The sequence below is a fragment of the Oncorhynchus tshawytscha genome, linkage group LG31, assembly GCF_018296145.1.
Source record: "Oncorhynchus tshawytscha isolate Ot180627B linkage group LG31, Otsh_v2.0, whole genome shotgun sequence".
Lineage (NCBI taxonomy): Eukaryota > Metazoa > Chordata > Actinopteri > Salmoniformes > Salmonidae > Oncorhynchus > Oncorhynchus tshawytscha.
In genome coordinates this window covers 1,919,868-1,941,010 of record NC_056459.1, presented here as the reverse complement: position 1 = coordinate 1,941,010, position 21,143 = coordinate 1,919,868, and the positions used below count along the sequence as shown (strand labels likewise).

Here is a 21,143-nt window from a genome sequence, read left to right as displayed (position 1 = left end):
AACACAGCATTTCAGAAAAAGAACATCATACCTACAGTCAAATATGGTGGTGGTAGTGTGATGGTCTGGGGCTGCTTTGCGGCTTCAGGACCTGGACGATTTGCTGTGATTGATGGAACCATGAATTCTGCTCTCTACCAAAAATTCTGAAGGAGAATGTCCGGCCATCAGTTTGTGACCTCAAGCTGAAGCGGACTTGGGTTCTGCAGCAGGACAATGATCCAAAACACACCAGCAAGTCCACCTCTGAATGGCTTAAAAAAACAAAAATGAAGGTTTTGGAGTGGCCTAGTCAAAGTCCGGACTTGAATCCGATTGAGATGCTGTGGCGTGACCTTGAAAAGGCGGTTCATGCTCAAAAACCCTCCAATGTGGCTGAATTAAAACAGTTCTGCAAAGAAGAGTGGGCCAAAATTCCTCCACAGCGCTGTGAAAGACTCATTGCCGGTTATCACAAAAGCTTGAGTGCGGTTGTTGCTGCTGAGGGTGGCACAACCAGTTATTAGGTTTAGGGGGCAATTACTTTTTCACATAGGGCCATGAAGGTTCAGATAGTTTTTTCCCTTAATAAATAAAATCATCACTTAACTGCATTTTGTGTTTACTTGGGTTATCTTTGTGTAATATTTACATTTGTTTGACGATCTGAGACATTTAAGTGTGACAAATGTTCAAAAATAGAAATCAGGAAGGGAGCAAATACTTTTTCACAGCACTGTATATGCATCTGTAAGCCAATTAATTATTGTATATTTTTTACTGAGTATAGCAAACGTTAGGAACACCTTCCTTATATTGAGTTGCACCAATCTTGACTCCAATGTTTCCCACAGTTGTGTCAAGTTGGCTGGATGTCTTTTGGGTGGTGGACCATTCTTGATACAACATAGGAAATTGTTGAAAAAACCCAGCAGTGTTGCAGTTCTTGACACAAACCAGTGTGCCTTACACCTACTACCATTCGCCATTTACATCTTTTGTCTTGCCCAATCACCCTCTGAATGGCACACATACACAATCCACGTCTCAAATGTCTCAATGCCTAAAAATCCTCTCTAACCTGTCTCCTCCCCTTCATCTACACTGATTGAAGTGACATCAATAAGGGATCATAGCTTTCACCTGGATTGACCTGGTCATTCTATGTCATGAACATTTTTGGATGCAGAATATAACTTACATGAGGAAGCTGAAATCCATACTGATATACTGTGTAAAGTCTAGAGTAAAGTCCAGTGAAGACATGGGACATGTAGTTTAAGATTAAGTCAATTCAAGAAATTATTGTCCATCCTTAGGGTTGCAAAATGACTTGCACAAATTCTTCCATTTGAAGGCTAACACCATGTACTCTTTTTTTTTGTTATTTAATCATTTAAATCCCATTAATTTTTAAAAGAGGTAGTAAAGAGAGCACACCCCGCTGGGCAAAAACTGGGTGCATCAATGTTGTTTCGACATCATTTAAACAAAAATAAATACATCTGATGAGGTTGAATCAACGTGGAAAACTGATTAGCAAAAAGTCAATGTAAGGGAATTTCATATTTTTCAAATAAAAATCTTCACCTAAATCTAATGACATGGTGACATTTCACTTTGAATTCACGTTAGTTGACATCTCAACCAACTGTAAATCAAAACTAGATGTTGAAATTATGTCTGTTGTAACGCCTGTCATCGGAAGGAGTGGACCAAAGCGCAAGCGTGAAAAGTGTTCATGATTTTTTTCATTATCAAAAAACACTCGAACAAAGTAACAAAACGAAAGCGAACAGTTCTGTCAGGGAACAGAGACTAAACAGAAAATAACTACCCACAAACACAAGTGGGAAAAAAGGCTGCCTAAGTATGATTCCCAATCAGAGACAACGATAGACAGCCCTCTCTGATTGGGAACCACAATTGGCCAAAACAAATAAATAGACAACATAGAATGCCCACCCCAAATCACACCCTGACCTAACCAAATAGAGAAATAAAACGTCTCTCTAAGGTCAGGGCATGACATCTGTGCCAAGTGGGACAGTATGTTTTTTTTGTTTGTTCTAGTTTTAGTTCAACTCAACCATTGTGATGCATTTAGAATTAAAAGTTAATTATAATGCCACATATTTGTAACTTCTAGCACACAATTTGGAAATACTGTAGGCCTACAGTAGTGGGCAACAGACAGATTCCTCTTTTTGCATTTCTAGATCACATTTTCCCTTAGTGTAATAGAGTATATGTCTCTAGTTAGCACCATGAACAAAGTGAAACAACTTGTTTTTGTTGGCAAAACCAACATTTGTAAATGGACAGTAAAATAAAACAAGAATTAAATACTATAGCTCTGTGAATTAATACAATGTTTTTATCTGTATATATTATAACAGGGTTAACAGGTAAGGTACCTGTTGTATGTGGCTCATGTGACAAATATTTTTTTAGATTTTTACAAATAAATGAATTCATTATTCTCTACATTGTTTGTATAATATATTTATCTTATTAAAGTTATTTCAATTTATCCCAATCTTTTTACTGTCATCAATTAACATAGAAAGTGTCGGTTAATTCTAAGGTCCATGGCTGTCTTTCCCAGACCGGTCATTGGTGGGCTACCTCCAGTGCTGACTCTGTCCATTCCTGCCGTCATGGCATAAAGCTGTGGAATCCACCCATTCTGGATCACTGAGATCTCATTGTTCTTCATGGCCAGGCCATTGGTTATAGCTGCCGCGTAGCGATTCCAGAACCCTGTGTCCATGTTCATGGCCTGTGCTGTCAGGTCCTTCTGAAACGTCTCTCCTAACTTAATGGCATCTTCCCCTCCCAAGAAGGCAATGAGGTTCTCCACTGACAGACGCCTGCCTCTTCTGGCGTTGTTCCACATGTGAGTGCCCATGTGTACCTAAAGAGGAATGAGGGAGAGGGGATGGACAAGATGAAACAAAATTCATTAAAATTACTCATAGCTGATAGAGCATTTCCATCTAGAAACTGAACATATTCTGAAATTGTTTGAACAACAGGTACAGAGTCTTTAGTGTGTTTGGGTAATAAATACAGTAATTACAATTCAAAAGGAATGTGTGGTACCTTCAGGTTTCCTTTAGTTGTGAATGCCCTGCCACAGATGGAGCAGCCGAAAGGTTTCTCCCCTGTGTGGGTCCTCTCATGGATCTGTACAGAACTGGCTGAGGAGAAGTTCTTCCCACACCTGTGGCAGTTGTGCTGCTTCGGGGTCCATCGAAGTTGAGGTGGCCCAAGCAGAGAAGTGATTCCTGGGTTCACCAGAGATGGAGGACTGGCAGGGACCGGGAGGCCAAATGGATGATGCACCCCCTTGTTGATATTCATCGGTCGATGGTACCCATTAATTTCAGACTTGATCATCCTTGGCGCAATGCTGGTAACCAGGCCAGGAATGCTTTGGCTGGCACCTAAAACAGCTAAATAAAGTTTTAATATGTTTGGGGGTAACTGAGTGAGATCTACATTTGCTAGATAGTGAAGGGAGAAAACAACATTTTCAACCATTGTATTGATTGTACCATTGTATACATTTATAAATTGAACACTGTTATTTTAACATTGTTATTACACTTACTCTATACAGTTGATATTATCTGTTGATATTGTTATCTTACCACGTTCTCTACTCAGGAACATCATGCTGTAAGGACTCTCCTGTTTCACACACTGCCTGTTAGGTTGAATCCCTCTCAGATCCAGGGCCACTCCGTTTTCCAGTACCAGAGTTAAGGTGGGCGATTCATTTTGCTCACTCTTCGCTGAGGTTGTGATCTCTTGGGACTCTCCACTGTGATTCCCAGACAGGGATTTGCAGAGGTGGACCTCAGAGTTTTGTGCAGGTGACACTGGTACAAGCATGGAGGTGGACGATTCAGACACGTTTGGGTTGCCGGCTGTATTGTGATTCTGTCCTTCTCCCACTATAGAGGAGTGGATAGCAACGCGGCGTTCACTGTCCATAAACCCATTCATCATTGACTTTAGCCCAAAGGAGTGGTTTAGGTTTAGGGTGGACTCTATCATTTTCATTTGGTTCTCCAGTGAGGCTATTTTGGAGACAACAGCATCAGAGTTGGGAGGAGAACTAGAGACAGAGCTCAGGGGTTTGAGGGGATCTACACCCACTTCTTCTTCTTCTTCCTCCATGGAGTTGTCATCCATGAGGTCATTGTCATAGTTACTCAGGCTGTCAAAGTTTTTCTCATGGGAGGAGAGATCAGTGTCCAGGTCTTGTAGGCCTTCCATTAAGGGTGAGTTTAAGATCTGATCCCCCATATGCATGTGAAGGTGCTGCTGTAGCACTACAGCTTTGGTGAACGTCTTATGGCAGATGGGACATGAATGTTGAACCTGGAGAGGAGAGTTTACTCTGTGGACACCAATGTGTATCTTCAGAATTCCTTTGGTGGTGAAAGCCCTGACACACACCTTACATTTAAAGGGCCTCTCCCCAGTGTGGATACAGTAGTGTATCTTCAGCATGCTCTGGCAGCTGAGCACGCGGTGACAGAGGACACACTGGTTGGGGTCTGTTATTTTCTTGTCTATGTTCTCCACCAGCTGCTGGAGCTTTGAGGTTTCTGACGTTTGTATAGAGTCCAGGAGGCCACCGAATGGAAACTTGGCTTTGAACAGTTTTGGGGCAGGTGCATTTCCTCTGCTTCCAGCTCCTGATTAGACTGTGGAGACTTTAAAGTCATGGGAACACTAGTTTCATTGCCTGTAGTGTTCGGGAACAAAGACACACATTCACTTGAGTCTGGGGAGGGCCTAAAAGGAGATTTGATGGATAGTGTGACACTTAGAGAGTCACTTGAGCTTCCCATAGTAGTGAGAGTGGAGGGAAGCTGAATGCCCATTGCGGTGGGTACCATCGCTAAAACAGGTTTGCTATCCAGCCAAGTGGCTACTGGTTTTTCAGGAGGGAATGACATTCCATAGGGAATACCAGAGGTCGTTGGCACATTTTCTAAATACTCCGGCATTGGATAAGGGTTCATCTGAACATGGGGATACTTTTCCTTGTGTCTTTGGAAGTGGACTTTCAGGTTCCCTTTAGTGGAGAAGCGATTGCCGCAGATGTTGCACTTGAAGGGCCTCTCCCCAGTGTGAGAGCGCAGGTGGATCTGCAGTGAGCTGTCGCTGCAAAATACTTTGGTGCAGAACTTGCACTTATGCTTGAAAAAGGGCTCCTCGGGGCTGGGCTTGATGTTTAACATGGACACATTGGGCAACTTGCAATTCCAGTGGTGCTTCATCAGGGCAGAAAGGGGGTTGAGGGTATTAGTAGTGGTTGCGATGCTGGCCAGGGAATTGGGGAAGATGACACTACTGGGGGGGCTCTGAGGTAGAAACAGCAGGCTGGATGGTGAGCTGAGGAGAATGTTGCTCTGACCCTGCATGGAAAGTGGGCAGGACAAGTTCAGTGTCTGAGTACAGCTACCGCTTGTATGTGAACCCGTGTAGGGAGGCTGTAATAAGGAAATATTGTTGCATGTAGTAGGGGGAGGAGCAGAGTTGTTAGAGGGAGCTGAGGTACATCTAACATCTCTCGTGTGGGCCTGTCCGTATGAAGTTTGTGAGGAGAGTGTGTCGGACCTCTCAATCACAGATACCAAAGACACAGACACTTGTCCATTGGCGGCAGAGGGTATCGCCCCATACTGTGGTAGGACAGGGGGAGCGATGAGACCTTGAGAGGGGAAAGGGTTCGGTGCCAGTGTTAAGGCTCTGGAGACTGGGTTTAGTGCTGTTTGTGTGGGCTGTCTGTTCATGAACGTCACCTGGCTACGGATCTGCTCAATAAGCTGTAACTGGTGGACCTGTTGCTGTTGCAGAGCCAGAAGGTGTTCCAGAATCACTAGGACGGCCTCTGTGGCCGCCTTCCCTCCTGCCCCACTGCTGTGGAGGCTCTGGGAGAACTGAGCCACAGCCACCTGGATACTGTGGAGGATCTCCAGCATTACGTTGGTACTGGGCATGCTGCTGGTCATAGCGGATGACTGAGATGAAGGGATGGCCAATTCGGCTCTATCTGGGGGATTCTGAAGACCAGATGACTTATGCTTGTTGTGGTGCTGCTGCTCCATCTCCATGGATTCATCTTCCATCTCTCCCATGTTCATCTCCTCTAACATATCTGTGCTGTCATTATCCTTATCATTCCCAGGCTCTACCAGCTCAAGGCCCCCATCCACTGACTCGATGTCTGCTGAGTCGCTGGGGGCCAGGCTAAGAAGGGCCAGACTGGGGGTTCGGGAGGATCCAGCTTGGGGTCCCTCAGGTCCAGGCATCCCCTCATCTTCCTTCACAATGACGACCTGAGCTGGGTCCTCTGCGGAGCTTCTCTGGTTCTCATACAGATCGGGCCAGGTGAAGAACTCATCACATTTTTCACACACGGGCGTTTCCCCACTGCGATGCTTCTCCTCATCCATTCCCTCCATTGAGCTGCATGGAAAACAGGGAGAGAAGAAAATAATTGTTTGTTAATATAATGAGGAAGACTATAGCACTTCAATTACAGTAAGAGTAAACATTTTTAATGATAAACAAAATATATAGTTTTCATTCTAAATCTATTTATTCATTGCATCATAATAGACCCAGTTTCTACCAAATTCAATCTATTTTTATGCAAATTATGTGAGCTATCCATTGTGCATACTGCAACTTAATGACATTCATTGATTATTGATTTCCAACGCATTCATAGAACTCACGTGCCATGTCTGTTGAGTACAAATTGGGTCTTAGACACGCTCATTCCCTTTTGCAATCAACCACTAATTTCCACAGCAGGAATTTCAAATGCTATTCCAGAACACTTGACTCTGTCAAACAAACATGTTATCATAGTCTATCAGAGCATGTCTGGATTTCTTTTTATTATCTTTGTGAAATTGTTTACAAAATGACCTTCAAGTTGAAAACAAGTTCATACAATTGCAATATTTCAAAATAATATTTTACAGTTAATTCAAATGTCTACATTCTGTGAATGAATGCAATATGATATTTATAGTGTCGTAATTTAAGAAACAAAACAAGGAAAACGCAATAATTGATCTTCATTTACTCAATTTTATAGGAACCTTTTAAATTATTAATATATAATTCTGCTTCTATTTTGAACGTAATTTTGATACGGTAGACCATTCCATTCTTGTGGGCCTGCTAATGAGTATTGGTGTCTCTGAGGGGTCTTTGGCCTGGTTTGCTAACTACCTCTCTCAAAGAGTGCAGTGTATAAAGTCAGAAAATTTGCTGTCTCAGCCACTGCCTGTCACCAAAGGTGTACCCCAAGGCACGATCCTAGGCCCCATGCTCTTCTCAATTTACATCAATAACATAGTTCAGGCAGTAGGAAGCTCTCTCATCCATTTATATTCAGATGATACAGTCTTATACTTAACTGGCCCCTCCCCGGATTTTGTGTTAAACGCTCTACATCAAAGCTTTCTTAGTGTCCAACAAGCTTTCTCTGCCCTTAACATTGTTCTGAACACCTCCAAAACAAAGGTCATATGGTTTGGTAAGAATAATTCCCCTCTCCCCCACAGGTGTGATTGCTACCTCTGAGGGTTTAGAGCTTAACCTCATACAAGTACTTGGGAGTACGGCTGAACAGTACACTGCCCTTCTCTCAGCACATACCTGTATCACAGCTGCAGGCTGAAGTTAAATCTAGACTTGGTTTCCTCTATTGTAATCATTCCTCTTTCACCGCAGCTGCCAAACTAACCCTGATTCAGATGACCATCTTACCCATGCTAGATTATGGATACGTAATTTATAGATTGGCACGTAAGGGTGCTCTCGAGCGGCTAGATGCACTTTACCATTCGGCCATCAGATTTGCCACCAATGCTCCTTACAGGACACATCAGGTACTCTATATTTTTCTGCAAACTGGTAACCTCTGTATACCCATCGCAAGACCCACTGGTTGTTGCTTATTCATAAAACCCTCTTAGGCCTCACTCCCCCCTATCTGAGATATCTACTGCAGCCCTCATCCTCCACATACAACACCTGTTCTGCCAGTCACATTCTGTTAAAGGTCCCCAAAGCACACACATCCCTGGGTTGCTTGTCTTTTCAGTTTGCTGCAGCGAGCTACTGGAACGAGCTGCAATAAACACTCAAACTGGACAGTTTTTTCTCAATATCTTCATTCAAAGACTCAATCATGGACACTCTTACTGACAGTTGTGGCTGCTTTGTGTGGTGTATTGTTGTCTCTACCTTCTTGCCCTTTGTGCTGTTGTCTGTGTCCAACAATGTTTGTACCCTGTTTTGTGCTGCTACCATGTTGTGCTGCTGCCATGTTGTGTTGCTACCATGCTGTGTTGTGATGTGTTGCTGCCATGCTATATTGTCATCTTAGGTCTCTCTTTATGTAGTGTTGTGTTGTCTCTTCTATCGTGATGTGTGTTTTGTCCTATATTTGTATTTATTTTTATTTTTAATCTCAGCCCCCATCCCCGCAGGAGGCCTTTTGCAAATAAGAATTTGTTCATAACTGACTTGCCTAATTAAATAAAGGTTCAATAAAAATAAATAAAACATCTATCATTCAAATATGTACTTCTTGGTCTGATGTTGATAATTAAATAACTTCACTAATACTTACATAATCCAGCTATAAACATGTGGTGAACAAAATTGTAATCCCTAGCTGCAAATTCCTCCTTTGCACATACAAGAAAAAAAATGTTATTTAAATTTTGAATATGCAATAGGTACAGCTATATTGATGTCTATTCTATAATGCTGGGAAGTTCCAGCATAAATTAAACTTAATGTGCATCCAAAATGCCACCCTATTCCCTATATAGTGCACTACATTTGACCAGTGCCCATAGGGTGCTATTTTTAACCTTTCTTTTATTACACTAACACCCAAGTTGCTTTTCCTTATTTTTCCCAAACAGTCTATAAAGTCAGGAAAAAGACGGCAAAAGGGATGACCATGCATGTCAACTCTTCTATAGAACATGATAGAATGTAAATATGGCATAAACTTATCTATGAAACATGAGTGCTGTGATCTGTCCAAGGTTTTGTCTATTCTGTACATCAAATAAAATGAAATAAAACAAGTTTTGTTCAAACAAGTAAACATTGTAGCAAATTCTTTTTTGGGTACTTAGAACTGTCAAACAAACAATGATAGACATATTTTTTTATTTTTTTTGAGTGAATTCATGTAACTGGTTGAAAAACAGGGCCATTGTGACAGCACATATGCACAGCATGTGTGTGTGTGTGTGTGTGTGTGTGTGTGTGTGTGTGTGTGTGTGTGTGTGTGTGTGTGTGTGTGTGTGTGTTGTGTGTGTGTGTGTGTGTGTGTGTGTGTGTGTGTGTGTGTGAGAATGTCTGATATACCGTGTGGAATTGTCACAGCAACTGCCCTGATAATAACCGGTCAACACACTGAGGGCTTTTTTTCAAGCTTAAACAGCACACAAAACATTTAAGTAGAGAGTAAGTGCCTTCAGAAAGTATTCACACCCCTTGACTTTGTCCACATTTTGTTCTGTTACAAAGTGGGATTAAAATGTATTTAATTGTCTTCTATTTTGTCAACGATCTACACAAAATATTCTAATGTTAAAGTGGAAGAAAAAAAACGTGTAAAAAAAAATATATGGAAAATAAAAAATCGTGATTAGATAAGTATTTAACCCCCTTATCAAATAAAATGTTATTTGTCACCTGCTCCGAATACAACAGTCGTAGACCTTACAGTGAAATGCTTACATATAAGCCCTTAACCAACAATGCTTTAAGAGGTGTTAAGAAAAATAAATGAAGCAAAAAATTGATAAGTAAAAAATAAATAAAAATAAAAGTAACAAATATTTAAACAGCAGCAGTAAATTAACAATAGTGAGGATATATATAGGGGGTACCGGTACAGAGTCAATGTGCGGGGGCAGTGGTTAGTCGAGGTAATTGAGGTAATATGTACATGTAGGTAGAGTTAATCACCTTTGGCAGTGATTACAGATGTGAGTCTTTCTGGGTACGTCTCTAAGAGCTTTCCACACCTGGATTGTGCAACATTTACACATTATTATTTTCAAAATCAAATTTCAAATTTATTTATATAGCCCTTCGTACATCAGCTGATATCTCAAAGTGCTGTACAGAAACCCAGCCTAAAAACCCCAAACAGCAAGCAATGCAGGTGTAGAAGCACGGTGGCTAGGAAAAACTCCCTAGAAAGGCCAAAACCTAGGAAGAAGCCTAGAGAGGAACCAGGCTATGTGGGGTGGCCAGTCCTCTTCTGGCTGTGCCGGGTGGAGATTATAACAGAACATGGCCAAGATGTTCAAATGTTCATAAATGACCAGCATGGTCCAATAATAATAAGGCAGAACAGTTGAAACTGGAGCAGCAGCACGGCCAGGTGGACTGGGGACAGCAAGGAGTCATCATGTCAGGTAGTCCTGGGGCATGGTCCTAGGGCTCAGGTCCTCCGAGAGAGAGAGAGAGAAAGAGAGAATTAGAGAACGCACACTTAGATTCACACAGGACACCGAATAGGACAGGAGAGGTACTCCAGATATAACAAACTGACCCTAGCCCCCAGACACATTAATCACTGCAGCATAAATACTGGAGGCTGAGACAGGAGGGGTCAGGAGACACTGTGGCCCCATCCGAGGACACCCCCAGACAGGGCCAAACAGGAAGAATATAACCCCACCCACTTTGCCAAAGCACAGCCCCCACACCACTAGAGGGATATCTTCAACCACCAACTTACCATCCTGAGACAAGGCTGAGTATAGCCCACAAAGATCTCCGCCATGGCACAACCCAAGGGGGGGGGCGCCAACCCAGACAGGATGACCACATCAGTGAATCAACCCACTCAGGTGACGCACCACTTCCAGGGACGGCATGAGAGAGCCCCAGTAAGCCAGTGACTCAGCCCCTGTAATAGGGTTAGAGGCAGAGAATCCCAGTGGGAAGAGGGGAACCGGCCAGGCAGAGACAGCAAGGGCGGTTCGTTGCTCCAGAGCCTTTCCGTTCACCTTCCCACTCCTGGGCCAGACTACACTCAATCATATGACCCACTGAAGAGATAAGTCTTCAGTAAGGACTTAAAGGTTGAGACCGAGTTTGCGTCTCTGACATGGGTAGGCAGACCGTTCCATAAAAATGGAGCTCTATAGGAGAAAGCCCTGCCTCCAGCTGTTTGCTTAGAAATTCTAGGACAATTAGGAGGCCTGCGTCTTGTGACCGTAGCGTACGTGTGGGTATGTACGGCAGGACCAAATCAGAGAGATAGGTAGGAGCAAGCCCATGTAATGCTTTGTAGTTTAGCAGTAAAACCTTGAAATCAGCCCTTGCTTTGACAGGAAGCCAGTGTAGAGAGGCTAGCACTGGAGTAATATGATCAAATTTTTGGGTTCTAGTCAGGATTCTAGCAGCCGTATTTAGCACCAACTGAAGTTTATTTAGTGCTTTATCCGGGTAGCCGGAAAGTAGAGCATTGCAGTAGTCTAACCTAGAAGTGACAAAAGCATGGATTAATTTTTCTGCATCATTTTTGGACAGAAAGTTTCTGATTTTTGCAATGTTACGTAGATGGAAAAAGCTGTCCTTGAAATGGTCTTGATGTGTTCTTCAAAAGAGAGATCAGGGTCCAGAGTAACGCCGAGGTCCTTCACAGTTTTATTTGAGACGACTGTACAACCATTAAGATTAATTGTCAGATTCAACAGAAGATCTCTTTGTTTCTTGGGACCTAGAACAAGCATCTCTGTTTTGTCCGAGTTTAAAAGTAGAAAGTTTGCAGCCATCCACTTCCTTATGTCTGAAACACATGCTTCTAGCAAGGGCAATTTTGGGGCTTCACCATGTTTCATTGAAATGTACAGCTGTGTGTCATCCGCATAGCAGTGAAAGTTAACATTATGTTTTCGAATAACATTCCCAAAATTCATCCAGCTTTGTCAAATTGGTTGTTGATCATTGCTAGACATTCAGTATTCTTGTTAAACAACTCCAGTGTAGATTTGGACTTGTGTATAAGGTTATTGTCCTGCTGAAAGTTGAATTCATCTCCCAGTGTCTGGTGGAAAGCAGACTGAACCAGGTTTTCCTCTAGGATTTTGACTATGCTTAGCTCCATTCGTTTATTTTTTATCATCAGAAAACTCTGCAGTCCTTAACTATTTCAAGCATACCCATAACATGATGCAGCCACCATGCTTGAAAATATGGCAGTGGGACTCAGTAATGTTAGTTAGTAATGTTAGATTCCAGAAAAAAAGTCAGTTGTTTTTGGGACAAGTCATTCACTAAACCCTAAACCACAACTAAGTCTTGTAATAAATAATGTTGGTTAATTGAGTAAGTTGAGGTGACTAAATTGCTTGGAGTAACCCTGAATTGTAAACTGTCATGGTCAAAACATATTGATGCAACAGTAGCTAAGATGGGGAGAAGTCTGTCCATAATAAAGCGCTCTTCTACTTTCTTAACAGCACTATCAACAAGGCAGGTCCTACAGGCTCTCGTTTTGTAGCACTTGGAATATCATTCAGTCGTGTGGGCAGGTGCCACAAAGAGGGACTTAGGAAAATTGCAATTGGCTCAGAACAGGTTAGAGCGGCTGGCCCTTGGATGTACACAGAAAGCAAAAATTAATAATAAGCATTTCAATCTCTCCTGGCTCAAAGTGGAGGAGAGATTGACTTCATCGCTACAAAGCTCAGACACCCATGCATACCCCACAAGACATGCCACCAGAGGTCTCTTCACAGTCCCCAAGTTCAGAACAGACTATGGGAGGCACACAGTACTACATAGAGTCATTATCATGGATCCCTCCGGAACTGTCATTACGCACACCTGGCCCCTATTCCCATTGATTAGTAAATGTATAAGTGTGGCCTTTGTTCACCATTGTCCTGTTGATTATTGTTCCAATGTCCGTTGGTCGTGTGAGTACCTGTGCTGTGTTGTTTTGGCATTCATGCATCGTGTATTGTTCAGATGATTAGGGGTCTCGTCCCGTGTGATAATCAGTGTGCGATTGTGTATTTATACGAGGTACTCCTCGCTCTTTTGTTTGGGTCTCAACCTTGTGTTTGGTATGCGTGTTTCTTTGGTCTTCGTCTCCGTGCCTGTACACGGCACGCTGTAATTTGGGTAAATAAAACTATTACGTATTCCTGCGCCTGTCTCCCGACCCCATATACCAGCATGACAGCCATGACTACATGGATTTAAAGATTTAAGATTTAAAAAACAGATAAAAATAAACCTTATGGAACTGCGGGGACTGTGAAGCAACACAAACATAGACACGTGAGGATCAGGTTACAGTGGATCACAGTTCTACAGAGATATCTCTCCCTCCCGCAGAGGGGGAGAGATATGGAGGTGTGTTGGGGGGGTTATGACCTCACGCCCATCGTAAATTATAATGCCTGTGTGCCTTAGGAAGAGTTTATAGCGCAAAACGACAGAACAACAAATGAATGGACTTTGGGACAATATATTTCATGCTGGTAACAATGATGAATGTCTATTTTATGATGTTATTAAAAGTTAAATAAGGATATTATAACAAAAATATTGTAACATGAAGAGTTTTCATAATGTATATGTGATGTTTACATATTTTATGTTGTGTAGAGAATATCCAGATGAAAGAGATTGTTTTGGTGATGATATATGACTGTGATTTTAGTTGTCTAAAAAAATCATAGTAAATCCTAATACCTTGCCTTGTAACAAGCTATGCCCCAGGGAACCCAGAGAGCATGTCATGTAGACAGAAACGCCCCTTGTGACCCGAGGGTATAAAACATGTGAGTGAAGAATTTACATATAAGACTCATTTTACTATGCGCTGCAGCAAAGGTTTTACAACTAGTTGTGACCTCGAAACGCAACACGAGGTTGAAGACAAAGTAAAATCTCTGAACATTCAAGTTTATGGTGGAGTAGCTATTCTAAGTACTGTATCTAGGAAGGTGAACTTAAGCAGGACACTCTGGCTATTATTTTCAAGTCACCAGGTGTCTACACGGCCCTCCTACCCATGCTGGTAGCGTCGACACGGCTGATTAGCCATCCTGTGAAGACCACTCACAGAACGAGTGCAAGGAAACAGACGACTAAGAGAAAGGACATTGTGACATTGTGTGGACAATCAGAGACTTACACCTGAAGACGAAAGAACAAGGCATCGGCCAAACCTTTCCCACTAAGCAGAACTCGGCCCATGAATAGATACCCAATGGAGACCTTCAACATGTAAATACATGCATTACATTTTTTACCCATTAGAGCGGCAGTTCGGGGGAAAGGTCTTAGGGCTAAAACTAAGCATAGTTTACAAATCTATCCAAGTGTTGAATCTCTTTAAATCTCCATCTTGTGTAACACGTGTCATATTGTGTTAGTCCACAAGGTATCTGTTGTCATTGTATTAAATTCTAATCCATACCCTAGACTGTGTGTGTTTGTGTATGTGTATCTTATGTTATTATTTAGCTTGTTAGAAAATAAATTATCAACTCAATTTGTGTGGTACCGAATGATTATCAAGACCCGGGTTTGTGCAGATTTACGAATTATGAGTCAGAATGAGACTGATGAGGAAATTAATAAATTAGTGAGTGCTATGAAATCAATATTCTGATATTCTTTGAGTTAAATCGGGAAAAGGTAACTCATTCCACAAACTTTTCCAGTTTTGCCCCAGGTTACTGAGTTAATGATTACCTGATAAATGTATTCACTTAATTATAAACATAGTAATTTATTCGATAAATAGCATGTCATCACATTAATGATAACACCTCACGACACTTGGCACACCTGTATTTGGGGAGGTTCTCCCATTTTTCTCTGCAGATCCTCTCAAGCGCTGTCAGGTTGGATGGGGAGCATCACTGCACAGCTATTTTCAGGACTCTCCAGAGATGTTCGATTGGGTTCAAGTCTGGGCTCTGGCTGGACCACTCAAGGACATTCAGAGACTTGTCCCGAAGCCACTCCTGCGTTGTCTTGGCTGTGTGCTTAGGGTCATTGTCCTGTTGGAAGGTGAACTTTGCCCAAGTCTAAGGTCCTGAGTGCTCTGGAGCAGGTTTTCATCAAGGATCTTTGATCCGTTCATCTTTCCCTCGATCCTGAGTAGTCTCCCAGTCCCTGTCGCTGCAAAACATCCCCAGAGCATGATGCTGCCACCACCATGCTTCACCATCGGGATGGTGCCAGGTTTCCTCCAGGCCAGAGAATCTTGTTTCTCATAGTCAGAGTCCTTTAGGTGGCTCCAAGCGGGCTGTCCAAGCGGTCTGTCGTGTGCCTTTTACTGAGGAGTGGCTTCCGTCTGTCCATTCTATCATAAAGGCCTGATTGCTTGAGTGCTGCAGAGATGGTTGTCCTACTGAAAAGTTCTCCCGTCTCCAGAGAGGAATTCTGGAGCTCTGTCACAGTGACCAACAGGTCTTGGTCACCTCCCTGACCAAGATCCTTATCCCTCGATTGCTCAGTTTAGCCGGGCGGCCAGCTCTAGGAAGAGTCTTCCATTGATGGAGGCCACTGTGTTCTAGGGGACCTTCAATGCTGCATAAATCCTGTCTCGGGAGCTCTACAGACAATTCCTTCGACCTCCTGGCTTGGTTCTTGCATTGTCAACTGTGGGACCTCATATAGACAGGTATGTGCCTTCCATGTCCAATCAATTGAATTTACCACAGGTGGACTTCATTCAAGTTGTAGAAACATCTCAAGGATGATCAATGGAAATGATGCACCTGAGCTCAATTTCAAGTCTCATAGCAAAGGGTCTGAATACTTATATATATATATATATATGGTGTTTTTGTGTTTTGATACATTTACAAACATTTCTAAAAACCTGTTTTCATTTTGTCATTTTGGGGTATTGTGTGTAGATTGATGAGGAAAATAATTGACTTAATCCATTTTAGAATAAGGCTGGAATGTAACAAAATGTGGGCAAAGGGAAGGGGTCTGAATATTTTCCAGATACACTGTATCTAATCAGATAAACACTTTCAGACAAGTAGCCTCCCACTGGACACACCAAGTCATTTCAATTTGGGTAATTTGGTCATATTTTGTTGAGAATTTGATCAATGATATTACAACCTATATTCCCCCACTCAAAAAAAGTTTGTTGAATTTCCAATGTGCTATCACTATGCTTTCATCCATCTGAAAGCACAACCCAATTTTTGGTTTAGTTGTCCCCCAAATGTCTATCACTGCGATTGCAACTATTTAAAATCACAGCAAAGTTCAAATGGGACTACAATGTCTGATATTTTGCTTATTTATACAACACATTAATGTGTTATTACTGTGCTTCATCTAATAGCAGAACCAAATGGCCTGGATTGCAGTTCAGATTACATTAAAAGTAGGCAACATGGTGGAAGTGACCAATTCCGTTGGAGATTCTGCACAGATTATTACAACAATTGTGAAGATCTCCACAGACCTGCAATTACCTATGCATGATATATTGAACATGCAAGCTTTATGAAGATTATACAAGAAGAGATTTATACACAACCAAATATCAATATTTGAAGGACATTTATATTTTGCTCGGATAGTTCCATCTGTGTCACTGACCCAGTCTGGCTTTAATTCTAGTTTGTCTACAAATTAATAATTGATCTGTTGGATTCAAGTCTATATATCAACCCAAAATCTACGTCAAATTATAGGAGTAAATCAAATCAAACTTTAAATGCACTTTAAATAAAGTTTTATTTGATTTAGTCACATTGCTTAACTTACATTTTTGGTTGAAATGGAGATGTGAATCTAACATATCAATTATTAATTTGTAAACAAACTGGAATTAAGTCAGTGGCACAGATGGAACTATCCAAGTAGAAGATGCATCGCCTTCAAATGTTGACAACCAAACACTATTCAATATATTTACATTTGAATTCAATCAGAGCTTGAAACCCTAGGCCTCTGTATTGTCTATTTTTAGTTGAGTCCAGGGTTGAATTGAAACAATAGCTGTTGATGACTTTGAAAATGTTATATAGGTCTAAATAGCATAATTGACGCTATGAGTGATAAAGTATGGTCACATTTAATTTGCTCTGTTAAACCAACCCTTTGGAATTACTTTGATGATAGCACATTGGTAATAGTCTGTGAGAAATATCATAAGCAGGGCTTGTTTAAAACCCTGGATTGGAGACCAAAGGATAGCTGTAGTTAAATTAATTTTCCAGTATGAGGTGCTGCACTGCCTATATTGTTGTTTTCTGATAGTGGAAATAAAGTTGAAGATCTGACATTGTTTTAAAGGTACAAATGTAACATATTTTATACAAGGTTTGTCTATGTTAATATTTGGTTACCATGATGACATAATCCTGTGGTTGAAATTTCACCCTCAAAACAACAGTTTAATTTGATTACTTTTTTCAAATCCAATGCATTTTCCATGTAGATTCCATATGTCACAATATGTCAATACTTTGCTTTGACAAATTATGTTGAAACAATGTGGATTTAACCAGTTTGTGACCAGTGGGCTTAGCATATCAATTGCAGTAGAATATGAACTAACAAAAACATTTCAATGACCATACATGTTTTCTTTTCAAAACCTGAGGAACAATATATTTTAATTTAAAAAAGTAAAATATTTCCCATTAGGCATCCTCTTTTACCCCTAGACCTATATAGCCTACCTCTTTCAAAAAACGAATTAGTAGGGGTATCCTTATTATCATGAACACTTCCTTAATCCAAAACCGAACATTCTAGACCTATAGGCCATTATGTAAATCATATTTCAATATTAACCATAGATGCCTACCATATAGTTTTTCATTAGCATTATACAGTTACACTAGAAGTAGGAAATAATATAGAGAGGAGTTGATATGGGTTCTATGTGAAACTATTTAATTTTTAATATATTTGTCAAAATTATGTCAGAAAATTATTTGATGGCAAATGTAATAACAACAAAACATTTTTTTTCTTCATATAGCCAGTGATGTAGTGGTAAAAAAAAACATGTAAGTAAACTGAACGCAGGTTGAGGTGAAAAAAGTAACGCTTCCTACACTTTCAATGCATTTTACGCAAAATGTGTGTAAACTGCATTTACTCTCCACTACACAACTGCATGCAACTGTTTTCAATATTAATTCACACTGAAAGGATGCAACCTACTGAGCTACACATTTCTCAAGACTAATTTATACCATTAGTCCTGCCAATGGTCAAAATTGCACGCATAACTCATGAAAGTGTGCTTGAAATCGATCAGACAACAACCTATCCAGAATGATCTTATCATATCCGAGGGGAATTGAATTTATTTGTGCCAATGTATATTATTTATCTAGGCTATAGGCTACCATTTATGTATTCCACTTTCTAAGATTTTATAAGAAATATCACCCTGATGTACAGGATAAAGAACGTTGAAAATATGCTCCCATTCACAGTAATACAATATGAAAGGTTATGAAGAATTAAAATATGTTATGAAATAATAACTATTAAAGCAAAATAGGCCTGTAGCCTATTATAGTGTGGTGTGTGAATCTCACGTACCATGTTGTGATGGGACGTAAATTTGCAACTCTTCTTCGTCTGACTTGAGATTTTGTGGCTTCGCTTGCTTGCGGCTTCGTCTGACTTGAGATGTTGTGGCTTCGCTTGCTTTACATGTCGTCAGTTATCAGCTAGTTGCATTGCTGCCTTTGCCGATACATTGGCAGTAAACAAGTAGAACCGGTCAGAGAAAGTTGGGCCAGTGAAATAAGGTATAGAGTATTAGCTGATTTGACCAACGTGCAGATTGCGCATGTCGGTGTAATTATGATGGAGGATAATGCTTAACCACTCTTGGTGGCTTTCGATTGGCTAAGGTCCGGGCAGACCCACACTAGATATGGAAATGAGGGATGGGTCTCATAATTACACTACACTTTACTTCCTATTCATCTGTCTTTCAACACGGTCCACCCTACAACAGTGATGGACATTAGACTACGCGTGAACAGTTCTACAACAGTTGTTTTTGTGTTTACTTTAGTAAATACATTTTTCCATCAGTTTTTACTGTAGCCTACAGTTTCCCCTAACGCATTTTGAGTTTAAATACGTCCCATCGTTATCACAAGCACTTTCTTTTGATTTACTCCACTTCCATTCCTGATTTTTCACATTTGACGAATTATTGTGGAAATCTACACATGGATAAGAAAGTCCTAGCCGGAAAAGTCTTTATCCTCTGGGTCTTCTACTTATCATGAAGCTGAGCGGAGGAGGGGAGCGGTTAAAAAAAATATATGAAGAAAGCAAGAGTCCGGTTCAGCTGCCCAAACACATGCCACGGGCCATGATCAAATACTTACCTTAGTTTTTGTGCGTAAAATTCCAAGTTCTTGCGTAAAAGTTATGTTCCAATTCACAGACCGACGGCGAATCTCAAAGCAATTGTCTTTCCGAGGAGCGGGTTCATGATTTTGCTTGTCTGCAGGTGCACTTTAGAAGCTCCCGCCGCTAGTCCATTATAAGAAGCCCTCTAGCCAAACGTTATAGGCGACCACTAGGATGCCACAGAAGATGTTGGGACCGGTTCTTCAGTCCCACAGCTGATGTTTCAGTTCGTTTATGGAGCCATTTTACTCGGTTGATAAGTTGTTTTCTCAAACAATCAATGTGAGTGTAACTAAAAATAGCCTATATATAATAACATTACATTTTGATGGTTTGACGTCTTAATAAGAATACACTGTATTAAGAGTTGTGTGGATATAATTCACAAAGCATTCCCTCTCTGAGATAATAAATGTATCAAAATGGGTCTAGTTGTCCAAGGATGTGGCCCTCTAATCAGCTATTGTTAAAAAGGCTGTAATTATGGTATTAAAAGATGTGGCCTGCCTGGAAATGGCAGGATCAGCTGTTAATAATTGCAAGTAGGCCTACTACACAACAGGCTTGTAACGCTTGCCTTGTCTCCCATTCCCCTGGTATAGATTCCCCACTCCATTAGGAATATAATTTATTTTTGACCTATCAGCTTTCTACAGACTTATGATGAAAAGCCAGAGTGGTTGAGAGCTCTCTTATATCACAACTTTGATGTAATATTGATTATTTATCACTAGCTTAGCACAAAAAACGAACTACTTGACCACTATCATGTACAACTACAATGCTGGAACACTGATCTCCTGCTTCTGCAAAGAAAATTGTATTTTGAAACCGTTTGTATGATTTAATTTCAGTACTGTACAAATACCAAAGAGAAGCACAATAACTTATAGTACAGACACAGGTCAACCTACTTAAGCTGAATGTATGAACCTACTTATCATAAGTAAGTAATTCAATCCAATAGGATAGTACATGCATGCTATAACGCCAAAGTGCATGAGCTCCAATAGACCGAGGGGTTTAGGGAATTGTTTCTCTCCCAGGAACCAGTGATATTTGTGTTCCATTCTTCCTTCAGATTTTTTTAAAAAACAATATCAGTTACTATAGATTGTATTAACACCACAGAGCACAGTTGGACTCTCAATCCTGGTAAGTGCATGCAGAAAACATACATTTTCCAAAAGATTTTGTGATAGATTCAACAATCAAATCAAATCAAATTGTATTTGTCACATTCGCCGAATTCAACAGACCTTACAGTGAAATGCTTACTTACAAGCCCTTAACCAACAATGCAGTTTTAAGAAAAACAAGTGTTGAGTAAAACATAGACAAGTACAAAATAAAAGTAACAAATAATTAAAGAACAGCAGTAAAATAACAATAGCGAGGCTATATACAGTACAGGGGGTGAGGTACAGAGTCAATGTGCGGGGACACCGGTTAGTCGAGGTAATTGAGGTAATATGTACATGTAGGTAGAGTTAAAGTGACTGCATAGATAATAAACAGAGAGTAGCAGCAGCATAAAAGGCGGGGGGGGCAATGCTAACAGTCCGGGTAGCCATTTGAGATTAGCTGTTCAGAAGTCTTATGGCTTGGGGGTAGAAGCTGTTAAGAAGTAAGTCTTTTGGACCTAGACTTGGCGCTCCGGTAGCAGAGAAAACAGTCTATGATTAGGG

The 21,143-nt window shown here is 40.9% G+C and overlaps 1 pseudogene; it reads right to left on the bottom strand.

Annotated features, from left to right (window-relative positions):
- Window positions 1-2,504: 2,504 nt before the first annotated feature.
- Window positions 2,505-6,123, bottom strand: LOC112229367 (annotated as a pseudogene).
- Between the last annotated feature and the right edge of the window lie 15,020 nt (window positions 6,124-21,143).